The following is a 21,538-nucleotide window of genomic DNA, read 5'->3' as shown; positions in this document are numbered from 1 at the left end:
GGGTGACCATATGGGATGCTGGGAATCGAACCCAGGTTGGCTGCGTATAAGGCAAACGCCCTACCCACTGTGCAATCAGTCCAGCCCCTACATAGAAATTATGGTATTTAAATCTAAGTATGTATTTGGGGTGGGTGGTGTCTTCCAAGCAGTGTTGAAAGGCCTAGGTATCTCTTCAGCAGTTCTCAATCACCTTGGCCCAGGTGCCAGGAACTACCTGGCTATCCCAGCAGAGCTTGGGAGCTTCCAGTCTGCACCTGACAATGCTCGGGGTATCATGTGGTGCTGGGAGTCGAGCCAAATTCAAGGCATGTGCCTTAACCCCTGTACTCTCTCTTTGGCCCTTAAAAGCTAGGTGTTTTATTTATTTATTTATTTATTTATTTCTTATTCTTCCCTTCACCAGTGTACATTTCCCACAACTAATGTGCCCACTTTCGCTCCCACCATCCCTCCAGGCCTGCCTCTATGGTAGGCCTTTTCTTCTTCTCTCTCTCTCTCTCTCTGTATTTTTTTTTATTTTTAATTTTTATTAGTGAGACATCATGAGGTATAGTTGCAGACTTACAAATTTTTGTGTTTGGGTTTCAATCATACAATGATCAAACACCCATCCCTCCACCAGTGCCCATTTCCCACCACCACGGATCCCAGCATCCCTCCCACCCCCATTCCCCCCATCCCACCCTGCCTCTGTGGCAGGGCATTCCCTTTTGTTCTCTCTCTCTTATTGGGTGTTGTGGTTTGCAAAAGAGGCAATGGGTGACAATCATGTTTGGTCTATAGTCTACTTTCAGCATGCTTCTCCCATCCTGGGAGGATCCTCCCAACACCCTTTATTTGGTGCTCCGTTCTCTATCTGAGCTCCCTTTTCCCCTAGCATGTGTGGTAAATAATGGGCTAGAGAAAAGAGTAGACAGGTTCAGATGTCTCTGGAGAAAGGCCTAATAGGGCAGAAGGTAGGTAAAGGTAAAGGCCCTCCCGTTGATCGTCGATTTGCTCGAGCGGGCCCAGTAACGTCTCCATTGGAGACTTTGTTGTTACTGTGTCTGGCATATTGAATACTCTCGGTAGCTTGCCGGGCTCTCCGAGAGGGGCGGAGGAATCGAACTCGGGTCGGCCATGTTGGCCGCTTGTAAGGCGAACGCAGAAGAATCGGAGAAAATGCTAGAATATTTTTAATAAAGTAAAACTCTAGAAATTATCTTTTCTCAGGACCAGAGAGATAGCACAGTGGGTAAGGTACTTGCCCATAGTTGACCTGGGTTAAACCTTTGGCTTCACACGTGACTCCCCCAAGTTCTACCAGATCATCTCTGAGCACAGAGCCAAGAGTAAGTCCTTTGCACCACCAGTATAGCAACCCTGCCCCCCCCAAAATAAAAAAGATAAATTAAAAAAGGGATCCCATCTCACCTCTCCTGTTAGAGAAACAAGAAGCAAAGCACTAGGTGTGTAACTCAGCGATAAGGCATGTGGTCCCCACGTACTAGACCCTGAATCAGTTTCTGGCACTTTCCAAAATGAAACAAATCACTGAAGGAATAAGCAGCTTGCTCAGGGTTACTCTGTCTTTAATAGCAGAAACAAGCCTGGAACTCAGGATACTGGCCCGTAACTGTGCACCTTCTGAGCAGGTGTGCTGAAAAAGACAATAATCAAGGCTTTTAAGTTCAAGAATGTAGGAGCCAAGGGATAGCACGGCAGGTAGGGTGTTTGCCTTGCGCACAGCCAACCCAGGTTACATCCCCAGCACCCCATATGGTTCCCCAGGAGTGATCCCTGAGCACAGAGTCAGGAGAAACCCCCAAGCACGGCTGGGTGTGGTCCACAAAACAAAAAATGAAAGAAAGCTCAAGAATATATAGATCATCACAGAGAAGAATCAAGCCCAGAAGCAGCATGGTGAGATGGTGAGTGGGCCCAAAACCAAGGTGGTTCATGGCTCCAGCCACCTTCACAGAGCCAAGGCTCCGCTCTACGACCTACTTACTCAGGGCTATGACCATTGCGTCACTCCCCCTGAGCTAATGGATTTTATCTGCCTTGAATCTCTTCCTATCCTATTTGTAGGTGAAAAAAAAAAAAACAACCCATAACTGTCGTCAAAGAGAGCTGACTCAAATGCCAGTGCTCTACCAATTCTTCTCTGATTGCATCAAGCACTCTGCCTGCCACACCAGGATGATCATCCTCCACTCTGAATTCTCAGGACACTTCCTTGCCTTTTTGTGTGGCACTTGTCACTCTTGACTGACTTTGTGCTGCGCCCACGTGCCTTGCCCTTAAGAATCTCATTAGAATATATTAGAATACAACCTCCTTAAGGGCAGGGGCAATACTTCATCTGATATGTCCTATAACGCAATAGAATGTAACACATAGTATATGATCTGTATCTACTGAGCCCACTACTCAACCAGACTAAGCTCAGAAGTATCTTGTCACCTGTTGCAGCCCAATTACAGAAACCAACACCGTAAGACATGGTAGAAGAAATCAACCCTGGTTTCCCCTTCAGAAAAAGCACAAAATACCTCCCAACATTCTACTTTTTTACGCACCACATGACATAATCCCATTGGGTTCGTCTAACTCATGTAGCTTCATGTACTAATTAAGCTGTAAGACACAACAGGGCATGAATTTATTGTGCAATAATTCACACGCGGGATGTTTGCGCAGTGCTTGGGCGTGAGTTATGACACATTAATTCACGGCCTAGAGGGCCTCGTTGCAATTACAGAACCATTTTTTAAATATCATCTGGGTCTAAAATACAAATATTGGTCCCCCCAGTCTTCAAGCCCGTGCCCCTCCTTGCAGCTAGCCACAGTCAAATGTCTTTTTGGCCCCTTTCATGTTCTGCAATATCTATACTGATGACAAAGAACATTAAGTCCAATCCTTCACTCTGCTCACCTTGAACGACGACGGGACCAAGAAGAGACCAGAAGAGAAAGAAAGGGGGTAATTATTTCATAAGTACCTGCAAGAAGGAGAGAAAAATGGCTCTTGGATAGGAAGCCCTAGAGAAAGAAATAGAGCAGCCCACTACTAAGAATTGAAAAGAAACAGAAAGGATTATAATCAATCCTGGTGTTGCAGAAACCTCATCCATAGCAAGTAGGCAAAATTCACAATTTTTTGTTGTTTCGGTTTGGTTTAGGGTCGTATTCAGAGGTTTATGCCTTCAGTGGTGCTGAGGGGAAATGTAACAGTGGTAGAAATATAACCAGGTCTCCTGCATGCGAAGCACACGCTCTAGGCCTTGAAGTTATGTTTCTGGCCCAACCAATTTACTCTGTGTGTGTGTGTGTGTGTGTGTGTGTGTGTGTGTGTTTGGTGATAGGAACTGAACTCAGGTTCTCACACACGCAAAGCACACACTCTATCACTGAGACCACATCCCTGACCCCAAAATTCACAAATTTTAAGTCCAGATTTAGGAGGAAGAGGGGCAGGGCAAAAGAAATAAGTCATCTGGCTCAGTCACTCACAACCCAAAACGATTCTTTCAGTCTCCTTTCTCCCCAGGGTTTGAGCGGAGGTGAGCTCACTTCTGCAGACAACTACCTCTGGCCACACTGAGCTCTATAAACACCCTGCACCATCTGTGAAGTCAGCCGCCAGCCGCCCGGAGAATCTGCCCTGCTCTGTGAGCTTGTATTAAAACACTCTCTTATAACTCCCTATTAATTTTTCATGAGGAGTTATTTTTAACTCGCTCCAACCATCGTCTGACTTGGCCAAATATATTTTCTTAATGAAGGAGTCTGCGTGTGGTTCCTCCTTTTCCCAGTCCCCTGCTGCTATTCCGATGGTCCCCTCCTCACAGGGAGCAAGGCTTGGGGAGGGGAGCAAATCACATCCATGCCCCGGAAATGAGAACCCAGCGAGCAACAGCGTCCTCCCGCCCACATGCCTTACTCAGCCTCTGGTCTTAAGAGAATTGCGCGCAATGTTGTTGAAGGTTTCTAAGGACAAAACGATCGAGCCAAAACGGAGAGGCACCCTGCCCCTTGCAATTATTCAAAGAAACCCTCCAACTATGGTGCTGGGCTATGGTTTCCCTCGGGAAACAATCACTCTCACCAGCTTCAATATTGTGAGTTACTTGCAAACAAGCAAGATAGGTTTGTTTTAGGAGAAGGAAGGGCTCCCAAGGTGTGGTCTGGGTGCCCAGTGGGATCCTTCTGGAGACACTCAACCAGCCTTTCTGTGCTGGGGATTGAAGTAGGGTCAATGGCATACAAGATTTGCACCTTAATTCCCCCTACTCATTTATTTATTTATTTATTTATTTATTTTGGCTTTTGGGGTCACATCCCACCATGCACAGGGGTCACTCCTGGATCCACACTCAGGAATTACCCCTGGTGGTGCTCAGGGGGCCATATGGGATGCTGGGAATCGAACTCGGGTTGGCCGCGTGCAAGGCAAACGCCCTCCCCACTGTGCTATTGCTCCAGCCCCCTAACTCCTCTCCTCATAACTCTCTTAAACACCTTAGCTCTCTTCAACATAAGAGTGTCACGACCATCCTGTTATTCATCAACTGCCTCGAGCAGGCCCCAGTAACGTCTCCTTCGTCCTAGCCCTGAGATTTTTAAAAAAGTTCCACATTCAAGGCTCTTTCAGAGTTAGGAGAATGAGACCCATCACTGTTACTGGTATTTGGCATATTGGGTACGCCACGGGGAGTTTGCCAGACTCTGCCGTGTGGGCAGGTGACATTTGGTAGCCTGCCAGTTTGTCCAAAGTAGGAATGAGATAAGAAGATGTCGCACGGCTGCAAATGCGGCCTCGCGCTTCCGGGAGCTGGGTTTTATAGTCTCTGAGTCTTGGCCATTGATGGGATTACATTATAAGAGTCAATTATTGTTATTTGTTTGTTTTTGTTCGGGGGCCACTCCCGATGGTAATCAGGGCTTACTCCTGGCTTTGTGCTCAGGGATCACAATGGGCAAGCTCAGGGGACCACATGGGATGCTGGGGATTGAACCCAGGTCAGCCGCTTACAAGGCAAGACCCCTGGGCCACCAAGCTCTGGCCCAAGACACTGAATCTTTTACAGTGCAGATTTTGTTGATTAGTCTCCCACTAATTAGCAAAAACAAACAAAGCAAAAACCAACAACAAAAATAAATACCTTCATTGTTCCACTGCTGGGCTGGAGCAATAGCACAGTGGGTAGGGCATTTGCCTTGCTTGCAGCCGACCCGGGTTCGATTCCTCCGTCCCTCTCAGAGAGTCTGGCAAGCTATGGAGAGTATCCCACCCACACGGCAGAGCCCAGCAAGCTCCCCGTGGCATATTCAGTATGCCAAAAGCAGTCACAACAAATCTCACCATGGAGACATTACTGGTGCCCACTCGAGCAAATTGATGAACAATGGGAGGACAGTGCTACAGTGCAGAATTTCTCCCTAGGGAGTTTAGATTAGGGTTAGGGATAAATTCTAGGTTCACCCTATTCCCAGATCCCTAAAACTCTCACACATAGCTCACTCTTTATTTTAAATTTTTTCTTAATTTTATTGAATCACCGTGAGATAGTTACAAGCTTTCATGTTTGAGTTACAATCACACAATGATCAAACACCCATCCCTCCACCAGGGCACATTCCCCACCACCAATCTCCCCGGCATACCCCCCCCTTTCCCACCCTCCCCCTGACTCCATGGCAGACAATATTCCCCATATTCTCTCTCTACTTTGGGGATTATGCTTTGCAATACAGACACTGAGAGGTCATCGTGTTTGGCCCTTTTTCTACTTTCAGCACACATCTCCCATCCCGACCGGTTCCTCACTTAATCACTTAATCACTTAACTTCCCGTTAGTCGTCGATTTGCTCGAGCGGGCGCCAGTAACGTCTCCATTTGTCCCTGTCGCGTGCTAGTGTAGCCCAATGGCATCTGTTCACTCCGGGAACATGAAGGGCCTCAAACCGATCGCTCATGATCTTGACGAAGAAGTCTGACCATCTGGTAGGTGGGCGGCCACGCGGTCTTTTGACATCCCGTGGAATCCAGTCGGTAACAGCTCTAGTCCAGCGGTCGTCTTTAAATCTCATTACGTGACCAGCCCATCTGATTTTCGACACCTTGGCAAACGAGACAGCGTCCCTGATGCCATCGGTTCCTCATGCCATCATTTTCTTAGTGATCCCTTCTCTCTTCCAGCTGCCTTCTCCCCTTGGCTCAGGAGGCAGGCTTCCAACATAGCTCACTCTTGCAACCTTTCAATTCCCAGGTCAGAAACTGCTATTAAAGGAAGACATCCCTGACTCCTGCAGAAGGTGCCTTTTCTACACGCTCTCCTTGGACATGTGTCCACACCATTTGCCATCTATCAGAATGTCTCGAAATTCCAGTTCAGCTGTCTGTCTCCTCGACTAGACTGTGAATTGGACGCTCAATAAATATTTGTCAAACAAATGTGCAAACAGAAGAGAAAACCTGGCAGAGCACATAATCCAGATTTCCTATCTGCTTGACTTTGAGATACACACTTTGCAGCCAAACCTTTATAAATCTGACTCCGGTAAATATATAAATGGTATTACATTCCTGGTAGAAGGCAATCAAAATGAAAAGTGTGAAGGGAAAGCCACCTGTGATAAAACCTTGACCGAGATAATTTATGGCACGGGTAAACCACACACAGGTGATAAAGAATTGTTTGTCTTTAAAGATGCTTGTTTTAGAAATATCAGGCCCTCTTGGATTACAGACAACCAACTCTACCCACGGCCAGTTAGAGAACCCATGCCCCATGATGATGACGATGTTTGTTCTTGGGCCATATCCAGCAGTGCTCAGGGGCCACTCCCGGTGGTGATCAGGGGACCATGTAGTGTCAGGGTCAAACCCTAGCCCACTCTATCCAAAGCATGTTCGCTAGCCCTTTGAGCTAGCTCCCCAGAGCTTTGTTGAAAGTTCTCATATTTAAAGAGAACATGTCTTCAGTAAGAAACTTGCCACCACAGGGGGGAGGGAAGTGGCCACCAGGGAGGAGGGTAGCATGGTGAAGGGTGGTAACACAGTTAAGTAAGAAGCCTTCTCAGTAACAGTAATCAGTAATCAGTAACAGTAACAATAAACCACGGTGCCAAAAAAATTTTTTTTCTTTTTGGGTCACAGCCTGCGATGCTCAGGGGTTATTCCTGGCTCTGCACTCAGGAATTACTCCTGGCGGTGCTTGGGGGACCATATGGGATGCTGGGGATCGAACCCGGGTCTGCCGCACGCAAGGCAAATGCCCTGCTCACTGTACTATTGCTCCAGCCCCCCCCCCAAATTTTTTTAAAGTGTCTGTCATTTTAGTTTTCATGTGCAGGTGGAGTACTAATTGTAGTACTCAAGGAATTGCCTGATGTTTTCACACTCTCCCTAAATTAAATGCTTCGTGTTTGTATCTTTGGCTGGTAATAAACTAAACATGTTGTCATCAAAAAAAAAAATGTTTAAGTGTCTACCATAGAGACAGGCTGCTGAGTGGGAAGAAATAGACGCGTACTGAAGACACCTGAGGAACATTCTTGCCCTCTGGAGATTCTTCTCCAACCAGCCTTTGCCTCTGGTGACAGTCTGAAACCATTCCCGTGGATAAGGAATTGTACTCAATTTAAAGGAAATGTCAAAACCTTCCTTCCCAGGAAGGCAGGACAGTGCAAACAGAAGAGGCCTGAAGGCTCTGCAGGAAGACTGTGTAGGGTCCAATCTCAACTCAGCTTAGAGCTGGATGACCCTGGACAAGTTATTTAAGGTCTCTGGGCTGTTGTTTCCACAACGATCAAATGAAATTGAAAGTAATACCTCATAACGTTGTCATGAGGATTAAGAGCAGTTATTCTCGCAAGGTACGTAGCCCAGTGCTTAGCAAACAATAAGCACAAAATGTAATCTCCTAGTTAATTACAAAATGTGATCCAGGGGCCAGAGATGTGGCTCAAGTGGTCAAGCAGATGCCTTGCTTGTGAGAGACACTGGGTTTGACCCCAGCACGGCCTGACCCTCCGTGGACCACTGAGTGTGGCCCCCACAACAGCAGCAACAAACTCAATTAAGATAAAATATGATCCGAAGTCTCCGAACTTTGAAATCAATCACTCTATAAATGTTTCTCGTGAGAACTATTATCACGAGGAAATGAAAAGTTTTAATGCACATAATTTACCTTGACTTTTAAAAATTCTTTTTGGTTTGGTTTTCATCATGTTTGCTTTTCGGCCACACCTAGTGCTGTTCAGGGGTTATTCCTCGTGGGCTTGAGGGACTATATGGGATGCTGGAGATTGAACCCTGGGTGGCTGCAATGCAAGGCTAGCACCCTACCTGTGTACCACCTCTCTGGCCCCCTGATTTCTAAGGATCCTAATTCAACACTCCCCATACATGCTGTTGCTAAGTTCTTCTGCTTACTGAGTTAGACCAAGAATTGAAAGCCGCCACATCACAGCAACCTCAGGCAAGCGCCTCCTCCCCTTATCCATGATAACGTGTCTCAGCCGAGAGAGCAATCCCCAAGAAGCACATGTGGAGGTCACAACTTGAGGAGGGGAAACCTCAGAGAGCGCCATGGTTCTGCCACCGCTCAATGTGTGAGCACCACAGCTCAGAGTGTGTGCAACACAACAGCAACAGCAGCATCAGCAGTGAAGGGAACAAAGAAGAAGGGAAGAAAAGAAAAGAAAAGAAATGAAAAAAAAACGCAGGGTGGCGGAGATTAGTACCAGGAATTTTGCTCCATGGCTTGGAGGCCAGCCACATATGCTAGGGGAAAAGGGAGCTCAGATAGAGAAGGGAGCACCAAGTAAAGGGTGTTGGGTGGATCCTCCCAGGATGGGAGAAGCATGCTGAAAGTAGACTATAGACCAAACATGATTGCCACTCAGTGCCTCTTTTGCAAACCTCAGCACCCAAAAGGAGAGAGAGAGAGAACAAAAGGGAATGCCCTGCCACAGAGGCAGGGGGGGATGGGGGAATGGGGGGTGGGAGGGATACTGGGATCTGTGGTGGTGGGAAATGGGCACTGGTGGAGGGATGGTTACTCGATCATTGTATAACTGATACCCAAGCACAAAAGTCTGTAAGTCTACAACTGTACCTCATGGTGTTTCACGAATAATTTTTTTTAAAAAGCGCAGGGCTCAAATACAATAATAACTACTATTTACTGAGCCTTTACTAGTGTGTTACATTCATCAGTTTAGCTGCACTTCCGCACAATAATCCTAAGGGATAAGTCGTCTTATTATCTTTATCCTGCACCGTAGGAAACTGAAGCTTAGAGGCATTAAGAAACCCTTGCAAACCATAGAGATAATATACATGACGGAGCCAGGATCGACGCAGAAAGCAGTCTGCTGTCAAAAGCCAGGGGGGGAACCACTCCGTGTTCACGCCCTTCCCTGCGGTTGTTCTGCGACTGTGCACAACTTTCTTCTAACACTCCAGGTCCTAAATGGGCACTGGTGGAGGGATGGGTATTCGATCATTGTGTGACCGAAACCCAAACACAAAAATTTGTAAATCTACAACTCATGGTGTTTCACTATTAAAAATCTAAAAAAAAAAAAAACTGGGCAAATATTGAGAAGGAGATCACCAGTCCCTCTTAACTGGATTCTTGAGTCCAATGCCGGATGTCTTCTTTCTAACCAGCCCCGAGGTGAGGAAATGATTAGAAGGCAAAGGGAGTGTGAAAAGCAACAGTCTCAATAATGACAATTACAATATTTCTGACAATGGGTGCCTCAATTTCTTTGAAAAACATGGCACACTAGGTGCCCCAGAGGCAAAAGCAAGGAACATTCTAGCAAAACTTATGAATAATCAAGTGGATCTTCCACATGAGTATATAAACTTGAGTAGCTTTCTTTTTTCTTAAAATTTTATTTTTATAAAGTTGTTCACAGTAATTTATTACATTCAATATCCCAACACCAATCCCACCATCATTACGCTTTCCCACCACCTTTATTTTGAATTTTTCCAACCACCACCCAAGTCTGCCCCAGTAGCAGGCCATAAATAATTTATTTTATATTGCTTGTTATGAATAATCCACGAATAATTATAAAAAAAATTCCTCAGAAGAAAGTGTGTGAAAATTGTTATATCTCACCCTGGAGCCAATAAGCCCTTGTGTAAGAGATTTTGAGGGGCCAGAGTGATAGTACAGTGGTTAGGGAGTTTGCCTTGCATGAGGCCTACCTGAGTATGGATCCCCAGCATCCCATATGGTCCCCTGAGCACTGCCAGGAGTAGTTCCTGAGTGCAGAGCCAGAGCTTAACCCCTGAGCATCGCCAGATGTGACCCAAAAAGAAAAAAGAGAGAGAGAGAGAGAGAGAGAGAGATTTTGAGTCATTTTCTTAATGTCTCTAGGTCTCAGGTTTCTTATTCATAAATTGGTAATAATATTTACCTTATTGGATTAAGATGAGAGCTAAGGCCAGGGTGATAGTATAACTAGTAGGGAACTTGCTTTGCATGTGGCTGACCCAGGTTCAATCCCTGGCTCCCCATGTGGTCCCCTGAGTCTGCCAGGAGTGATCTCTGAGCTCAGAGCCAGGAGTAAGCCCCAAGTACCTGCCAGGTGTAGTCAAATATATATATATATGTATTTATATTTTATATATAATTATATAACTGTCTTTCGAGGAATCAAAAGAGCTATGCTTGGAGTATCACGCTTCACTCAAGTGAGAGAAAGAATCTGGAGTTCTGACTTCATCGACAATCAAGAATCAGGGATGCTGTCTCATTTGTCAAGCGAAAATCAGATGGGCTGGACACGTAATGCAGTTTGGAGACAACCGCTGGACTAGAGCCATTACTGACTGGATTCCACCGGACATCAAAAGATCGCATGGCCGCCCACCTACGAGATGGTCAGACTTCTTCGTCAAGACCCTGAATGATCAGTTTGAGGCTCTTCGTGTTCCTGGAACCAGCAAACACCATTGGGCTACACTAGCACGTGACAGGGACGAATAGAGACGTTACTGGCGCCCGCTTGAGCAAATCGATGAGTAATGGGATGTCAAGGGATCAAGTGATCAAGAACTAACATTGTCACTGTCACTGTCACTGTCCTCCCGTTGTTCATCGATTTGCTCGAGCAGGCCTAGTAACATTGTGAGACTTGTTACTGTGTTTGGCATATCGAATACGCCACAGGTAGCTTGCCAGGCTTTGTCGTGCGGGTGAGATACTCTTGGTAGCTTGCCAGGCTCTCTGAGAGGGGCGGAGGAATCAAACTCGGGTCGGCTGTGTCGGCCATGTGCAAGGCAAATGCCCTACCCTCTGTGCTATTGCTCCAGCCCAATATATATATACATATATATGTATATTATATACATATAAACTAAATAGGAAGATACAAACTGTTATACTCTGCTTATGAGGTATATCTGGGGCCACCATTCTGCAGTGCAAACTAGTAGATTTGAGTACGTGCACACCCTCAGCCCAGCAAGTCGCTCCTGCAGTTGTACCTAAAGAATTAGATCCTGGGGCTGGAGCGATAGCACAGCAGGTAGGGCATTTGCCTTGCACACGGCCAACCCGGGTTCGATTCCCAGCATCCCATAGGGTCCCCTGAGCACTGCCAGGAGTAACTCCTGAGTGCAGAGCCAGGAGTAACCCTGTGCATCACCGGGTGTGACCCCCAAAAAAAAACAAACAAAAAAGAATTAGACCCTCCCCAAGACTCAGGAAAGAGGTTCCCATGGGGGTTCACCACAGAACAGACTGGGGTTGTGAGAAGTTGGCAGAATCTATAACTAGAGGAATCTATAAGTAAAATGAGCTCTGTGTCCGCAATGAAATAGTTCATAGCTGTCAGAAATAATAAAACAGATTTATCCAAAGATAGCAGCAAGAGTAGCTCTTGGAAACTGATAAGTGGGAAAAGAAAACACAGGTTGAGGTGTATAAGATAATGTCACTTGTGTATATTAGAAAACTACTTAGGTGGGGTTGGAGCAATAGCACAGCGGGCAGGGCGTTTGCCTTGCACATAGCCAACCCGAGTTCAATCCCCGGCATCCCATATGGTCCCCCGAGCACTGCCAGGAGCAATTCCTGAGTGCAGAGTCAGCAGTGACCCCTGAGTATCGCTGGGTGTGACCCCCCCCAAAAAAAAAACTACTAAGGGCCAAAAAGAAGCACAAGAGGTAAGGCACTTACCCTGCACACAGCTAATCCCAGTTCCATCCCACCGCCACATATGGTTCCCCCAAGCATGGCTAGGAATGACTCCTGATCATCCAATCCCCACCCCCCTGCCCAACAAATAAAGTAAAATATTCCAAAGTACAAAAAGTGCTATATTCTTTTTGCCAATGATTCAATTTTGTTTCTCTCTCTTCCCATTTATTGAACTCCTAGTCACAGGGCTGGAGTGATAGCACAGTGGTAGGGCGTTTGCCTTGCACACAGCCTGCCCAGCAGACCCGGGTTCGATTCCTCCACCCTCTCAAGAGAGCCGGGCAAGCTACCCAGAGTATCTCGCCCACACGGCAGATATGCTAAATACAGTAACAATAAGTCTCACAATGGAGACGTTACTGGGCCCGCTCAAGCAAATTGATGAACAACGGGTGGACAGTGATACAGTCACAGGTTTTTTAACCACTCTGGTTCCCTAAAACACCCAGATGATCCTTTCTCAGGGCCTTTATACTTACTGTTCCTGTCCCAGGACCACACTTCTACTCCCCAAAATCAGCAACTCTCCTTAGCAACCAAAGATTTTCAGGATCTGAAGGGCAAAAAGGACAACCAGTTAGACAAAAGAGGGAGCTAGGAAGATGGGGTGCCCCCTCTTACAAGTACCCTAGTGTAGGATAATACTCTTTTGTCCTTCCTGCATAGCCTCAGGTAGTTTAGGTTTATGGGGTTGCTCCCATCACAGTGCTTCCATTCTTCTGTGTTTATTTGTAAACTGTGTTCTGTTGACTCGTAAATATTGTTTTTCTCTTCTCCCTAAGTCCTTTGCATAGTTTATTCAGCGCAATGTCCTTTTTGTATGGACACAAGAAGACAGTCTATGCTATGCTTTTGTAATGGGACTCTCAGTGATATTTTCCTCCTGGGCATCTGTTCTCTCACCTAAGCCTCAGCTGCCCTTACTTCCTAGCAACCCCAAAGGCAGGGTCGCGACGAGGGACTGGATGGAACCAGGGCAAGCGGTAAGCTACCCTGGCTTCGAGATGGGCCTGGCCAAAGTACCTAATGCTTAACTATAAAGTTAAGAGCTTGGTCATGGACAGATGCTGTCATGATCCCAAAAGTAATAACTAGATTCGGACCCGGCTAGGGTTAGGAATAATTAACCTGGCCTGAGCGCTGTAGTCTGAGTCTGTGGCAAGATGTTCCCTGGAGAGTTGTCCTACAAGCCTCATTGTTATCTCTTACTGTGTCCATACAAAAATAACTAGTACTAAGAGGTTGATAGTTATTGGACTGAGGAAAGGAGAAAAACACCTTACGAGGTATTTTGCCCTTGGGCAGTCAGGAAGGGCTTTGGAATATCCTAGGTGGTTCCCTTTGAACCTGTCGGGCCCTCAGGAAGGGCTTTCTTAGGTTTATTTGACTACCTGACTGGGGGCAGTGTCAGCCCAGAGTGCTGGGGAGTTGGAGTGACAAGAGAGTTGGAGAGAGGAGAGAGAGAGAGAGAGAGAGCAGGGCAGCAAGAGAGAGGCTAGCAAGGTGGACAGAGGGAGAAGAATGTAGAAGGATACAGGAGCAGGCACGTGGAGAGAGAGAGCCCAGGCTGTGAGAGGGAGCACGGAGAAATGAGCGGGAGACACAGGAGGAGGCGGGGATGAGGAGCAGCGTGAGATTAGAATGGGAGGCTCAGAGAGACTGGGGAGAAAAATAAAACAGTATCTGATCAATCAAATGGCTTGGCCCTCATTTAGTCCACCATCTGCCCCATGGCCCGGGCCGCCCTGGCTGGGGGAGCAGCCCCGGCCCACCCCGAACACAGGCAGCTAGGGGAAGAGCCATCACGCCCCATTCCCCCACCACTACCACCGCCGCCTGTAAACAATTTATACACCCTAGGACTCATTTTTCTTTCAAATTCCTTTCTTTTTGTCGTTACTGGTTGGTCAGTTGGTTCGGGGGCCCCACCAGCAGTGCTAGAGGCCAGCAAGTCTACAGCCAGGGGCGCTCAGGAGACCACATGGTGGTGGGGAATTAAACCCATGGCCCTGTATGCACCACACACGCTCAGGTCCTTGGAGTTCCCTCCCCAAGTCTCCCAATTCCTTCTCCTCTTTCTGTCTCCTGCATCTGTCTTTGGAGGTGTCTGTCTATAGCTAACACTAAGCGTGTTTCTACCCAGCTTCTCTGGACTATCCTCAGATTCCAACCTCTGCCCAAAGACTAGAATGTTGATTCTGAACAGGTTTGCCCTCACAGGCCCATGTGAGATTGCTCACCTCAGAAAAATTCTCCAGGCTCTTCTGAAGTCCACCCGCAGACCCCGAGCAGCCATCCAAGATGAGGAAATGGAATGGCAGGGTGGGAGAGAGGAAGTGTTTTTGGTCATTGGATTTCCTCAACTTTGGGGTGGTCCTTTGGGTCCCTCCCAGTCTTACTGAAGACAGCGAAAGTGGACTTACAAAGTATGGGATACCAGGGAAGGAAATTGAAGAGCGAAAACCAGGAATTAAGTTATGCGTCTCTTAGCAGACGCAAACAGAACGAGCAACTAAACTTGTGGAAGAAGAAAGGCAAACATAAGGTTGGGAATCCTGAAAAAAATCTTAACTGCACTCCAGCTATACCATCAAAGAGACGTCTGCCAAGCCCAGCACCGCCCTCTCCCTGTGTGCTCATCTGCGATGATTCCAATAGTTCACATTCACCGCAGACTCTCCCACCCAGTTCTCAGAGGTCCTCCCTGATCCCACCTTCCCCACCCCGCAAGCCCATCACTTCATTCCAAACTCAGCCCTGTAACCATGCCAACCCTACTCGCTTAGGGATGAGCCTGTGGCCTGTGTTAGTTACTTGCCCTGCCAGGGATGCCCTCCTCTCGCCTTCCTGTCCAGTCTTGATCTTCTGGCTCTTCTCAGTCCTCTTCTAGGACTTTCCCTTCAGATCCTGACTGATTCCTCCTCCATCTTCTGCATCCCACCAGCAATACTTACAGACTTGCACATAGCCAGATGCTCAGCTGAAACTAAGCTCCCACTCATCTGAGGTCGCTGTGGGAGTGTCCTTCAAAAAAGGTTATTTAAAGGTTTATAAAGGTTATTTCTTTATAACCTAAAAATTTCCAGAAGACAAATTCAGGGTCCATGTGTCTCTTTCTTCTGACTCTCCTACTTCTTCTTGTTTGTTTGTTTGGGGGGCCACACCTGGCAATGCTTAGGGGCTACTCTGCACTCAGAATTCACTCCTGCCAGACTTGGGACACCATGTGGGATGCCAGGGATCAAACCCAGGTCAGTACATGCAAGACAAGCATCCTACCCACTCTATCATTCAGACCCCTGAATCCCACCCCTCTGTCCCCAACCCTCTACTATCCAGGACAAAGATCTGCTCACAATTGTACCAAGCAACTATGGGTGATATTTAGGACACAGGTAAAAATAGACAAATATAGCTGTATTTGCTAGGCAACTGTATCCTAAGATTCCTAGAAGTAGGAACCATTTTTTGTTTTTTTAAATGAGGGGCCAGCACAGAGATGGGACCTGGAGACAGGAACACGCACCAACGTCTATTTCGAGAGCATTTCCCAAAGCCAGTTCCTAACCAGCGCCCTGAGTCTGTGAATCTCACTTTAATTAGCAAACAGCTTCTCCCCAAGGAGGTGCTGGCGCAGGGGAGGTGCTTAAAGAAATGTAGGGAGAAGCCAGGGAACACGAAGCCAGCTTGTATGAATTCCATAATGCCCCCGGCTCCCTCCCTCCCTGCATTTCTCAGTCTCTGAGCTCATTCCAAAGGCCAAAACAAAAGTTCCATCTCAGGTAGCCAAGAAGAACTCATGTCAAATCCAGCAATCCACCCACTAAATTGCAGGCTGTCTTGCTTTCCCAGCCAACCCCACCCACTCTCCTTGGTCCTGGAGGTCATCGTGTTCACGCCTCTGTCTCTTAGAAGGGTACGGCCCTCACTCTGGATCCTGCCTTTTCAAAATATTTTTTTTTCTGAAGGAATTAAGCTTAGGCTTCATGCATGGGATGGGCTTTAACAATCTTCCTAATCAAGAAATTTAGCCTTGGTGGCTCCCACTGAGCCGCTAGCTTCAAATATCATTTGGACAAAAGAATACACAGAATTGAATGATGACAAACTTAGATTACCAAGCAGTGGGAAAGTGGGGGAGGGGGGGCAGGGTGAGTAGGTAATTAGAGGTGATGGAAGCACTTTGGTAGAGGGTCTGGCACACTTTGCCGTGAAGGAGACAGTAACTTTGTAAATCAAAACCGTAAATAATAACACTATCATGATCATGTCACTGCAATTGTCATTTTAACAATTATAAAAATAAGAAATTGAATGATAGTACTGCGGATAAGGCCTTGCAGGTGACCGACCCCGGTACAGTCCACAATCCCTGGTACCCCATAACATCCCCCAGTTCCACCAGGAGTGATTCCCTAAGCATAGAACCAGAAGTAAACCCTGAGCACAGCCAGATGTGGCCCCAAAACAAAACAAAATAAAATGCATAAAAACAATGAAACGTGGGGCCAGAGCGATAGCACAGCGGGTAGGGCGTTTACCTTGCACACAGCCGACCGGGGTTCAATTCCTGGCATCCCATATGGTCCCCCGAGCACTGCCAGGAGTAATTTCTTGAGTGCAGAGCCAGGAATAACCCCTGTACATCGCCGGGTGTGAGCCAAAAAGAAAAAAAAAGTTGCAGCTCCAGATGTATGAGTCCCAGATTCCATCCCAGCACTGAATGGTCTCCTGAGCATCAGTGGAAGTGGTCCCCCGCAAAAAGGAAGAAAATTTAAATCTTCTTATTTTCTTTTTTCTGTGCATCTGCTCTAAAATCTGTCTAGTCATGATCATTTATTCAACAAAACATTTACTGTTCCAGAATCTTTACCACTGTGGATACAGAAACAAAAAAATTAATCCACAGAAATCCCTGTGTTTGAGTTGTTTTTAATTCTAGTAGGAGGAAACCGAATTAAACGAGAGACAAAACAATTCTGGATGGCAACTGGTACTACAGAAGTCAAAGACCACGTAAGTATGTGCTCAAGGTGGCATCTGCAGCTTTAAAATGGGGGTGAACAATAGGAGAGAGAGAACCAAAGGGAATGCCCTGCCACAGAGGCAGGGTGGGAGGCGGGGATGCGGGGTGGGAGGAGTACTGGGATCTGCGGTGGTGGAGAATGGGAACTGGTGGAGGGATGGGTATTTGGTCATTGTATAATTGAAACCCAAGCACAAAAATTTGTAAGTCTATAACTGTACCTCATGGTGTTTCACTAATAAAAATTTTAAAAATATATATTTTTTAAATTAAAAAATAAAAAATAAATAAAATGGGGGTGAAGAGACAGTGAGAGGATACGAGGCTTATTTTTCACAGAGCAGACCCTGGTTCAATTCCTGGCACCCAAACGATCCCCCTGATCCCTGCCAGGAGTGACCCCTGAGCACAAAGCCAGGAGTAAGCCCTGAGACACATCACCACGTATGGCCCAAAAGCAAAAAAAAAAAAAAAGTGTTCTAATTAATTAATCATAGAAAGGGTGGTCTAAGAAGCCTTACTAGGACACTGGCATTTCATCAAACATCCAAAGCAGTAAGGGAACAAGCCAAAAGGTATATTTCCCACACAGCAAGTACCAAAGCTCTAGCCATTAGCCTTTTTTTTTTTTTTTTTTTTTTTTTTTGCTTTTTGGGTCACATCCGGTGATCCAGGGTTACTCCTGGTTCATGTACTCAGGAATTACCCCTGGCGGTGCTCAGGGGACCCTATGGGATGCTGGGAATCGAACCCAGGTTGGCCGCGTGCAAGGCAAACGCCCTACCTGCTGTGCTATCGCTCCAGCCCCTCTAGCCATTTTTCAAATGAGATTTTTACTGTGACAAAATTTGCCATCGAAGCCACTTTTAAGGTACATTTCTGTACCAATAACTGTGTCCATTCACATTGTTGTACAGCCAGCACCCCATTTCTTTTCTAGAACCTTTTCCTCTTCCTCAACTGAATCTGGGTTTTGCTTATTTGTTTTGGTTTGGGGTCTCTCACCCAGCAATGCGCAGGGGTTACTCCTGGCAGTGTTCATATGTGTTCATATGGGAGGCCGGGGATGGAACCCAAGTCAGCCATGTGCAACGTAAGTGCCCAGTATGCTGTCTCTCTGGCTCCCCAACGAAAGCTGAACTCATCAAACAATATCTGGGGGCTGGGTGCAACGGGCAGGGTGCTTGCCTCTCATGTAGGTGATTTGGGGTTGATCCCCAGCACTTCATAGGACTCCTCTGAGCACCATCAGGTTATCCCTGAACACAAAGCCAGAAATAAGCACTGAATACCACTTGGTGAGTCCTGAAAGAAAAAAAAATATATATATATATATTACATAATACTTTCCCATTCTTCCTTCTCCAGGCACCTTTATTCTGGTTTCCTTTTCTTTAAGTTGTAGGGTCACACCTGGTGTGCTTAGGGGACTATATGTGGTGCTGGGGATTGAGCACAGGTCAGCAGTACACAATCAAGCACCTTGCCTGCAGGACTGTCTCTCCAGCCCGTCTCTGCTTCCTGACTCTTAAATTTGACTACTCTGGACATCACCCAGAAGAGTCGTGCTATCCTTTCGTGACTGATTTGGTTCACTTAGCACAATGTCTTCAGGGCTCTGCCTCTATTGGAGCTGGTATCCAAATGTTCTTCCTTTTTACTATTTTTTACATTTTTTCATTAATTTTTAATCAGCATGAATTACAAAGAGTTACAAAGTTATTCATTATTGAGTTTTAGGCACACAAGTGATCTTCCATTTTCTGACTACACCACATCTTTTTTTTTTCTTTCTTTAATTTTATTGAATCACCGTGAGAAAGTTACAAGCTTTCATGTTTGAGTTACAATCACACAGTGATCAAACACCCAATCCTTCACCAGTGCACATTCCCCCACCACCAATCTCCCCAGTATACCCCCCTTCCCCACCCTCCTCCTGCCTCCCTGGCAGACAATATGCCCCATACTCTCTCTCTCTCTCTCTACTTTTGGGCATTATGGTTTGCAATACAGACACTGAGAGGTCATCATGTTTGGTCCATTATCCACTTTCGGCACACATCTCCCATCCCGACTGATGCCTCCAGCCATCATTTCCTTAGTGATCTCTTCTCTATTCCATCTGCCTTCTCCCCTCAGCTCACGAGGCAGGCTTTCAGCTATGGGGCAGTCCTCCTGGACCACACTGCATCTTACTTATCCATTCATCTGTTGGTGAACATTTGGGTTGTTTTGTTTTCTTTGCAATTGCAATACTGCTGTGATAACCTGTGTACAAATACCTTTTCAAGTCCCCATTTTTCTGATTCTCTTGGTAATATACACAAAAGGAGCGAGTGTTACCGAATCAGAGGGGACCTGTATGTGCAATTTTCCAAGAAATCATAATTCTGTTTTCTACAGCAACTGCACGGTTTATATTCCCACAGGCAGTTTAAAGAACTCCAACCTGCCTACACCATTTCTATTGTGTTAATGACAACCATCCTAATGGGCGTGAAGTGGTACCTGGTCAGGTTTTGAATTTTTTGTTTTGTTTTGTTTTGTTTTTTGGGGACATTATTTTTAGAAGAAGAAGAAGAAGAAGAAGAAGAAGAAGAAGAAGAAGAAGAAGAAGAAGAAGAAGAAGAAGAAGAAGAAGAAGAGGAGGAGGAGGAGGAGGAGGAGGAGGAGGAGGAGGAGGAGGAGGAAGAAGAAGAGGAAGAAGAGGAAGAAGAAGAGGAAGACGAAGAAGAGGAAGAAGAGGAAAAAGAGGAAGAAGAAGAAGAAGAAAAAGAAGAAGAAGAAGAAGAAGAAGAAGAAGAAGAAGAAGAAGAAGAAGAAGAAGAAGAAGAAGAAGAAAGGAGAGAAGGAGGAAGAGGAGGAGGCATGTAAGGCTCACATGGAGTGAGCGAAGGGAAAGAAGAAGAGTGAAGGATCAAAGAGAAAACAGTAGTGAGGTGCTCACAGCAGGCCTGAGTGTCACGTTCAGATATCTGACTCTGATACCATATGTGGTATCAGAGTTGCAGCTGCATGCTAGGAAAGCACCTTCACCTTCGTACTATCTCTCTGGCCCAAAAAGAGTGCTCTCTTGGGGCTGGAGCGATAGTACAGTGGGTAGGGTGTTTGCCTTGCACGCGGCCAACCCGGGTTCGAATCCCATATGGTCCCCTGGGCACCGCCAGGAGTAATTCCTGAGTGCAGAGCCAGGAGTAACCCCTGAACATCGCCGGGTGTGACCCAAAAAGCAAAAAAAAAAAAAGGGCTCTCTTTCCATTTTTTGGGAGGGGGGATAATAACAGTCTTATCTGGGCTGGAGCGATAGCACAGCGGGTAGGGCGTTCGCCTTACACGCGGCCAACATGGCCGACCCGAGTTCGATTCCTCCGCCCCTCTCGGAGAGCCCGGCAAGCTACCGAGAGTATTCGATATGCCAGACACAGTAACAACAAAGTCTCCAATGGAGACGTTACTGGGCCCGCTCGAGCAAATCGATGATCAACGGGAGGGCCTTTACCTTTACCTTTACCTGTTGGCCACTCTTTTAAAAAAATTTCTTGGTTTATTATTTTTTGGGTCTTGAGGCCCAAAAAATAATAAACCTGGCACTGCTCAGGAGTTACTCGTGGCTCTGCACCCAGGCATCACTCCTCGCAGGTTCAGGAGACCATATGGGGTGATCGAACCCGCATCGGCTGTGAGCTAGGCAAGTGCCCTACCTGCTATACCTTCGCTCCAGCCCCCTGTTGGTCACTTTCTGATCTCCTTGTATTTCATACTAACTACTTTGTTCTCAAACTAAGGCATAAGCCCCCTCCGTAGTTTGAGAACAAGGCCTGGAGACAAAGTCTGGAGAGATCTCAATAGATGTCAGATCTTAATAGATGTCTGACAACAAAATAAGGGCTGGAGGCACTCTGCCAGCTGCCTCCCTTTCTAGAAACCAAAACACGAGTCATGAAATTTATATACAAGTGATTCTACATGGAAAGTATCATGCTAAGTGAAATGAGCCAGAAAGAAAGGGACAGACATAGAAATACTGCACTCATCTGGGGAATATAAAGTAACAGAATGGGAGTTGAACACCCAAGAATAATTGAGATAAGTACCAGGAGGTCTGCTCCACAGCTTGGAAGCTGGCAGCAGATGCTGGGGGGAAAGGCAGCTCAGATAGAGAAGGGACCACCAAGTAAAGGATGTTTGGAGGATTTGCTCGGGATGCAAGATGCGTGCTGAAAGTAGACTATAGAACAAACATGATGGCCACTCAATTCCTCTATTGCAAACCACAACACCCTAA

The sequence above is a fragment of the Sorex fumeus genome, unplaced genomic scaffold (genome assembly GCF_029834395.1).
Source record: "Sorex fumeus unplaced genomic scaffold, SorFum_2.1 ptg000042l, whole genome shotgun sequence".
NCBI lineage: Eukaryota > Metazoa > Chordata > Mammalia > Eulipotyphla > Soricidae > Sorex > Sorex fumeus.
Note: the sequence above shows the minus strand (reverse complement) of the source record.